The sequence below is a fragment of the Garra rufa genome, chromosome 1, assembly GCF_049309525.1.
Source record: "Garra rufa chromosome 1, GarRuf1.0, whole genome shotgun sequence".
Taxonomy (NCBI): Eukaryota; Metazoa; Chordata; class Actinopteri; order Cypriniformes; family Cyprinidae; genus Garra; species Garra rufa.
Genome location: NC_133361.1, coordinates 23,840,985 through 23,850,430, shown reverse-complemented (window position 1 = coordinate 23,850,430; position 9,446 = coordinate 23,840,985).

Below are 9,446 nucleotides of genomic sequence, written 5' to 3'. Positions count from 1 at the left end.
TAGTAAATATTTGTCACAGACACTGATCGTCACAGAAACTGATTACTCATTAAAAACTCCCACAGATTATGTTTTCATGCCATTTAAGTCTCACTTTGACAAAGTGGTTATATCCAAGTGTGTGAGTTCTTTACTTTTTAAAATGAGTCTTTCCATTAGCAGCATTATAGTTCATTCAGCGCACAAACACAAGAGGTGGGATTTATCGCATGAACCAATCACAACTGAACAAAACCAGTCATATCCAATTATATTGTGATGTTTTAGTTTGTCTGTTAAAACTGGCGTTTTATTTTTTGTACTACATTTTTTTTTCTCATCCAGTATTTTGTGGAAACACTGCCTCCCATGCCTCGTCGGAGGAAACAACCGATATAAACAATATATATAGTGATTTCCCTGAAATGTGACGGAACACTGTTTGACTGCCAATTTAACACACAGCAACAGAAAAGCTCAGATTGGCAGATTGTGTCTCACATGACATGACAGAGTAATATATATTTTTTCATATTGCCATAGAAAATTCTAACAATAAAGTCATGGTTCCCAGTTCCAGTTCTGGCACTGATCCAGATCATAAACTCCTTACACAAATGCTGGGTTAAAAACAACCCAATTATTTGGCAACCCAGTGCTGGGTAAATATTGGACGAACACATGCAGGGTTAATTTTGACCCAGCTGGTTGGGTTAAATGTTTTTATCCAACATGCTGGGTTGTTTTACTTAAGTCAATTATTGTTTAAAAATTATTGTATTGCTGGCTTAAAATGGGCTGGAAATTAAAAATCACACACAGAATTACAGAGGCAACAGCAATACTCAAAAGATGAACATTTATTATTAAGCAAGACCACCCGTGAACAAACATATAAGACAAATTGAATTTATTTGGATGAATGCAGCATAGTTTACAATATGTGACCCTGGACCACAAAACCAGCCATAAGGTTAAATTTGACAAAACTGAGATTTATACATCATATGAAATCTCAAAAAATAAGCTTTCTATTGATGTATGGTTTGTTAGGATAGGACAATATTTGGCCGAGATACATCTATTTGAAATCAGAAATCTGAGGATGCAAAAAAATCAAAAAGACTGAGAAAATCACCTTTAAAGTTGTCCAAATTAGGTTCTTAACAATGCATATTACTAATCAAAAATTACATTTTGATGTTTACAGTAGGAATTTTACAAAAAATCTTCATGGAACATGAACTTTACTTAATGATTTTTGGCATAAAAGAAAAATCAAAAATTTTGACCCATACAATGTATTTTTGGCTATTGCTACAAATATACCCCAGCGACTTAAGACTGGTTTTGTGGTCCAGGGTCACATATTACATGTCCACATCAAACGAAATTTACAAAAGTGATTTTGTGTCCATAGAAAGCACATTAAAGGAACACTCCACTTATTTTGGAATTAGGCTCATTCTCCAACTCCCAACTCTCTGATTGTAACTCAGCAGCTGAGTTGTTTCGGAGGAGGCAAGCTAAACCCAGAAGTTGGGTAGAAAAAAAAAATTAATAAGCCATTAAAAAAGATCTGGCAGCTTAGTTACAGAAAAACTACCCAGCACTTGGGTAAAAAAATATTAAATTAACCCAAATAAACAACCCAACAAGCTTTGAGTAAAAAAAAAAGACCTAGTATTTTTTAGAGTGTAGGAGAGAGGCATGACCTGAGCTGTGTTCTCAATTAACAGGGTCCCCTTGCAGTGCTTACCGCTCCCTATTCCCCAAGCATGTTCACTTGAGTTGGCAGGACAGAATTGGGAACGACTGCATTGAAAGAATATTTAAATAAATAAAGAAAGAAAAGAAAAAAAAAATGTAGAGTGGGGACTTGGTTCTGTGCATCAGCTGTTGATTGCGTTTTCAGGCGTTACACTCAAAACACAGGTGTGGGTTTAAGCCGATTAAATGATTGGAGAAATCGTGCATATTTCACCAGAGAGAAGACATTTTGATTTTAATGAAACACTCAAAGGTCAAAATTGGTTTAAAAAAATAAACATATGCACGGATTATTATTTGTTCACAATAAAACAATACCGTACTGTATAACATGCATTTAGAAATAAGAATCAGTTCCACTTTAGTGAGAAAAAGGTCCATGGAAGCTCAATCTGAAAAAAAAAAGGGCCAAAAGTTGTAACGTTCTATCCACCTAACGTAAGATAAGGTGCAGATAAGGCTTCTGGTGTCATTCACAGTTATTTTTAGCTGTACAAAACAGCTTGTTATGCCGCTTGATATTGCAAGCTGGTGTTTCTTATCATATTTTTTTAATTCATTATAAAAGGCTTTCCCTCAGCGCTTATCTCACTAATGGTAATCGAGTTAGACAGGCACCTGGGAATTCTTGTCTTTAATGGCAAGAGAGGGCAGTAGTGATCTGCCTGAGACTGATGAGTCTCCTTTCCATAATTAAGTCATACATTTACAAGCCACATTCTCCAACAAACACGACATTTCCATAATAGCTCTGGTGAGACAGTCAAATAATGACAAAAGGAAACTATCAGCCAAATCGTTTTGATATATGACAGCTTAATGGGTTTGCTCTGGTCAGATTGTGTTATCAGCTGTTATTTGCAAAAGACTTTATTGTCCAGCTATTTCATCATTCACTTCATAAACCATTCTTACGTAAACTATTGTATTAAATTCAATGCAAGAATGGTTCTGTGAGCAATTGTTTGAAAAAGGCAGCTGGCAAGAGGAATAAAACATCTTGGTCCAACACACCACACTCTCAATATCCCAAATGAATGCTCATTTTTTACTTGCGTAAATAGGTAAGTGCTATGTGAAGGTGGATAAAGACCTTGGCTTGCCATTTTAGCCAGTAATGCATCGACTCTTTCAGTGGATGATGCTTTAGAGGTCTTATTAATCTCTATAGGCTTTAGTGTGTCAGATCTCAGAAAGACAGAATCCATTAGGGCATGGAAAACAGGGCAACTATCCATGATGTAACAGTCATGGCCACCACACATCTTCTCACAACACATCTTTATATATGTCTAGTTAGGAAAGTCTGCAACCGCAGTTTGTTCGAGAAAGTGGAAAACTTTAGTAGCACACAGTCATCATAAAATAAAATGCAATAAAAAAACTTAATCAGTATTTTATCTGCCTTCCATGGAAGCCTATTTTTGCAACTAAATAAAAAATAAAAATAAGGTACTTATTGTTGTGTTTATTGTATACAGACAAACCCGAACACAGTCAGTCTTTTCTTTGTCCCGACATCTTTATTTTCACTTTGACCTCCCTGCCTGAACACACCCTCTTAAAGCCCCACGCATAACAACACACTTATGACTCACAATTCTGACTCCATTTCTCGCAATTGCGAGTTTACATCTCACAGTTATGACCTTTTTTCTTATAATTGTGTTGTACAAACTCGAAAATCTGACTTTTTTCAGAATTGCGAGTCTATCTATATATAATGGATATATCAGAATTGGGACAAACTCGCAATTGTGAGTTATAGAGTCAGAATTGCATGCTATAAACCAGCGGTTCTCAATTCCAGTCCTCGCGCCCCACCGCTCTGCACATTTTGTGTGTTTCACGCATCGCTTCCGACGTTTCTTCTATTCCAACGTTACTGCCCTTCGAAGTGGACATCACAGGATATTCCGCCATTATTCATTAGTTCGAAGCAAGTGTATATGTTCCATTTGAAGGTCATTAAAGCGTTCGAGACGCAAATTTAAAATGTATTTATTTACAGATGCATTTATGTCACACTTCTCTAGTAAGTTTCATCTGTGTGTGAAGACGCTGCATGCGGTGGCGTAGCGCAAATATGTGAATGAATGTTTCGAAGTGTAGTAAACAGATTTCCCCCGCTCAGGGAGTAGGGAGCAATGAACCCTGTGCAGGGACCATGTCAATCGGAAGACAGTTCACTTCTAACGAGCTGGTTATCTGAATCAGGTGTGTTAACTAAGAGAGACATGCAAAATATGCAGAGCGGTGGGGCGCGAGGACTGGAATTGAGAACCGCTGCTATAAACTAATATAAAATATAAAAATATTGTAACTGCGAAATTAAGTCAGAACGGCGATTGCAATTTTTTTAGAATTCTCACGATTGCGAGTTAAGTTAGAATTGTGAGATATAAACATTTCAGCCTTTTCTCCTTAAAATTGGACTTTAATTTGCAATTGTGAATTTATATCTCACAATTCTGATGTAAAAAAAAACTGCAAGTTTTTCTCTCACAATTTTGAGTTTATATCACGCAACTCTGATTAAAAAAAAGTCAGAATTGTGATCTTGCAATTTTGACTTAATTTTTCAGAATTGCAAGTTATAAAGTTAGAATTGTGAGATAAGTCAGAATTATCAGATAAACTCACAATTCTGAGAACAGTCTTTTTTTCCCCTCAAAATTGTGAGTTTTTATCATCTCACAATTCTGATAAAAGGTCACAATTTCTTTATTTCTTGCAATTCTGACTTAATTTTTCAGATTTGATTTTACAGAGTTTATATCTCACAATTCTGAGAAAAAACTGGGCAGAAAGAAGTCAAAATTGTGAGTTTTTATCTCACATTTTTGAGTTCATATCACGCAATTCTGATTAAAAAAGTCAGAATGTGACTTTAAATCTTGCAATTTTGACTTAATTTTTCAGAAGTCAGAATTATTATGAGATAAAATCGCAATTCTGAGAATTCTGTCTTTTTTCCCCTCAAAATTGGACTTTACATCTCAAAATTCTGAGAAAAAAAAACTCAAAATGGTGAGTTATCATCTCGCAATTGACTATTTCTCGCAATTTTGAGTTTATCACACAATTCTGATAAAAGGTCACTTTATTTCTTGATTTTTCAGAACTGGTTTTACAGAGTTTATATCTCAATTCTGAGAAAAACAAAACAAAAAAAAGTCAAAATTGCGAGTTATCTCACAATTTTGAGTTCATGTCACGAAATTCTGAAAAAAAAGTCAGAATTGTGATTTTCTATCTTGCTATTTTGACTTTATTTTTCAGAATTGCAAGTTTGTATCTCGCAATTCTAACTTTATAACTCGCAATTGCAAGTTAAGTCAGAATTGAGATATAAACTCACAATTCTGAGAACAGTATTTTTTTCTCTCAAAATTGGACTTTAACTCACAATTTTGAGTTTATATCTTGCAATTCAGATTTTTTTTAAATCAGAATTGCAAGATATAAACTCAAAATTGTGAGTTAAATTGTGACTACAGTATGTCTTGCAATTTTTACTTAATTTTTCAGAATTGCAAGTTCATATCTTGCTATTCTAAATTTATAACATGCAAGTTAAGTCAGAATTGTGAGATAAACTTGCAATTCTGTGAACATAGTCTTTTTTCCCTTCAAAACTGGACTAACTTGCAATTGTGAGTTTATATCTCACAATTCTATTTCTCGCAATTTTGAGTTTATATATCACACAATTCTAATAAAAAGTCCTACTTTATATATTGCAATTCTGACTTCATTTCTCTGACTTCATTTTTCAGAATTGAGTTTATAGTGTTGATATCTCACAATTCTGAGAAAAAAAACTCACAATTGCAAGAAAAAGGTCAGAAAGTCATTGCAAGTTTTTATCTCACAATTTAGTTTTTTTTATTTTAATAAATTAAAAAAGTCCTTTAATTTCAGTTTGATTTCAGATGACGTATTTGGTAACACTTTAGATTATGATAGGTTATCATTAATGTTAAGGGTTAACCCATTAACTAACAATAAGCAATACAGTAAGTCGTCTGTTGCAATACTAATTTTTGCTAATGTTAGATAGTAAAAATACAACAGTTCATTATTAGTTCACATTAGCTCAGGTTCATCTATATTAACAATTACTTTTTTAATAATGTATTATTAAATGTTAAAATAAATTTTAAGATTAACAAATGTTTTAGGATAGTTTTTTGTTTTGTTTGCACTTAACTAATGTTAACAAATTGAACAAATTTATTGTAAAGTGTTACCATTTATTTTCCTACATACAGTTTGTTGTGTTTGTTTTTACCCTGTAAAGTGCCATGATATGCTGTCTTTAAATTCTCTCTCTATATGTTTTATTATAAACACCACAAAATAAAACAATTTAAACTATTATTAGGTCTATTTTCCCCTCACATATAGCTCATTTTAATGTGCAGATCACTATATGCCTGTCACAATGCGATAACAAATCTGATTCATAGCGATTAGCAGAGGGATCGTGGGAAGTCCTGCTGCATGATGAGAGGTATACGCTGTCTGTGATGGCTCCTGACAGCAGAGACAGCATGGGGAGCCATAATGATAATCACTTCTCTTTAGCTTCCACAGCAGGCAGTCTCCATATAAACAGCATCTCAAAGGACAAGATGAAGCCATAACCATGCTGATGATACCACCGCTCAAGAGTGTAAAAACTGTTTTGTCAGATATTGTAAGAGTGAACATAAATTTGTGATGCGGTTCTGTTTCTCCTAGGCAATGCCTACGAAGCCTTGCTTTCTAAAACAACATCTTAAGTAAAATAAAGCTTCATTAGTGACTAATCTCAAACACTATAATTAGGCCTAACTTAATCTTTCCCATTAGCTCAATGGATTTATTGCCATATTTGTGACAGTATTCCTTCAGCATTATTTAATGTGTGATATTTCTCTCTCAGTGCTCTGTCTGTTTGAATGAAAGCTGTGACTGAAGTGCGTTTTCCACAGAAATGATGCTGTTATTCATGCCAGAGCTGAATGCATTTAAAGGCTGTTACTAAACCCACAAACTGATTCTAATTTCTTTTTACTAGTCTCTTTGAACATCTGAAGCAATTTGATTCAGCATCTTTACGCCATCGCAATGCAACTATAAGATACTTTATAGCCAATGCAATACATATTACATTTGTAAATAATATGTTATTTAGATGCTTTAGATTAGCCATGCTGGAGTTTATGTCTCTTATATGTTTTGAGGACAATAAAATCATCTTTTTTAATTCAGCGCATTAATGCTGTGATAAGATGGTCATTTGATCCTTAACCCTCTGGTGTCAAAAATTACCTATTTATTTAATTTATTTCAAGGAAATTAATGCACTAGATTTTAGTTTGATAATGTTTTTTATTTAATATTTTGTGGGGAAATTTTGGCACAAAAATATATTTAGAGCATATGGAATAGTTATGATCCATTTGTTTTCTGTTAACAAATGGACATTAAACTGTTGTAGATTTTACATGCTTTGGAGCACAGACTTAAGTTTGATCTCTTTATAAAAAAAAAAAAAAATAAAAAAATAAAAAAAAAGACACATGCACCAAAAAAAGTTTTGTATGAAATATACACCACCAGTCAAAAGTTTTTGAACAGTACAGAGAAAGAAGTCTCTTCTGCTCACCAAGCCTGCATTTATTTGATCCAAAATACAGAAAAAGCAGTAATATTGTGAAATATTTTTACTATTTAAAATAACTGCTTTCAATTTCAATATATTTGAAAATGTAATTTAATCTTTTGATCAAAGCTAAATTTTCAGCACCATTACTCCAGTCATATGATTTTTCAGAAATCATTTTAATATGCTGATTTCCTGTCCAAGAAATTATTTCCGAAGGATCATGTGACTGAATAATGATGCTAAAAATTCAGCTTTGAAATCACAAGAATAAATTACATTTTAATTTTATTATATATATTACAGTTTTTTGTTGTAGGCTTGGTGAGCAGAAGATACTTCTTTAAAAAAACATTTTAAAAATCTTACTGTTCAAAAACTTTTGACTGGTAGTGTATACTTTCCAAAACATATTTTACTCTAAAACTGCAAGAAAGTCAAAACCATACATCTAAACTAAATTTGAAGTTGATATCTCAAAAGAAAAAGAAAGCTTTTAGTAAAATTTTGTTTGGGCGCAGTACCAAACTTAACTGGACGGATTTTGTGATAATTTTTGACCACAAACAATACAAGTATGTTTTTTTTTCCAGGCCCAAATTAATCTACCACAAAGCAAATGCCAAAATATTTACCAAGTCTTGTACCATTCTGATGAAATAAAATGTACACTGTAAAAAAAAGCCGTAAAATTCACGGGAAAAAATCCTGGCAGCTGTGGTTACCAGAGTTTTACTGTAAAAAAATACGGTAGCAATGTTTTACATTTTACGGTTTTCACTTAAATATACAGGTAAATACCGTAATTTCTGTTTTGTTTTTTTTACTGATATAATGGTGATGTACCAACCTTTTGAAGTACTGAAATCTGTTTTGTACCTTTGCAATACACTGATAACCACCAAAAGCAGGTGGTGATGACAACATCACATGATCAACCAAAGCCCATCACAAGGAGGTTTTAAATAATAATATATATAGAAGGTGCACAGTGTCATTCACACAAACACTAAACACTATAATGGTAACACACATAAAACTGATTTAATGCAAAAAACATTAATTTAACAGCATTATATGTAACATATAACCCTAATGTACAAAACTGCCAAGAAAAAACTAAGAAGAAAAAGTTATTTCCACAAAAAACATCAAATAAAAAAAATGAAACACAGGGAATTCTGGGAATGTCAGTTTACGGTTATTCACTGTAAATTTTACGTTCTTTTTCACTTCAAAAAACGGTATACTGCCTTAAAATTACATGCAATTTCCAACACAGTTTTTCACCGTATATAGAAGGGGAACTTACCGTTAACCATATCAGAGGTTTTTACCGTAGCATTTTTACAGCTTTTCTACCGTTAAATTCACGGTCATTTTTTACAGTGTAGTAGTAGTAGTAGGCGCTATTACACATCATCTGAAAGAGTTGTCATGGATTGGCCAGACACAGAACTCAACCAATCAAAGTGCACTCCCTCACCCGAATACTAACTAGCCATACTTGCACTTCATCTGAAAACCAATCATCAGCACCGCAATAAAAACACACACTTCATCCCTTCCCATTGTCCGGTTTCATTAATTTGAAGTGGATTGCTTACCTGTTCTCCTGATCTTCAGTGACAATCTCCAGCGATTATCTCTAGAGATTTCCTTTAGTGTGTCTTCCTCTCTTGGCGTACCAGTGTTTGGTGTATGGTCATGATTACTTGGACACTTACAATTTTGATAAGGTGTGTGCTTACTCTCTGTCTGCTCCACCATCCATGATTTCCTGCATTTCCTACAAACAAGGACAGTCTGGTAAACATTTTAATCTACATCACTCTTTGACAAAAGAAATTCTACTTACCTTGCCATAACTGTCAATAAAAGCCTGTTTGTTTCTTTAGTCTGTGTCGGTGTCCACATTCTGTAACAAAAGTACTGAATCTCTGTATCAAACACAAGCAAAGAAGAAGCAGAAACAAGCGATTGTGCATGCATATATAAAATAAAGCATTAAGCTGCATATAAATCAAAACTGCCTGATGCTACC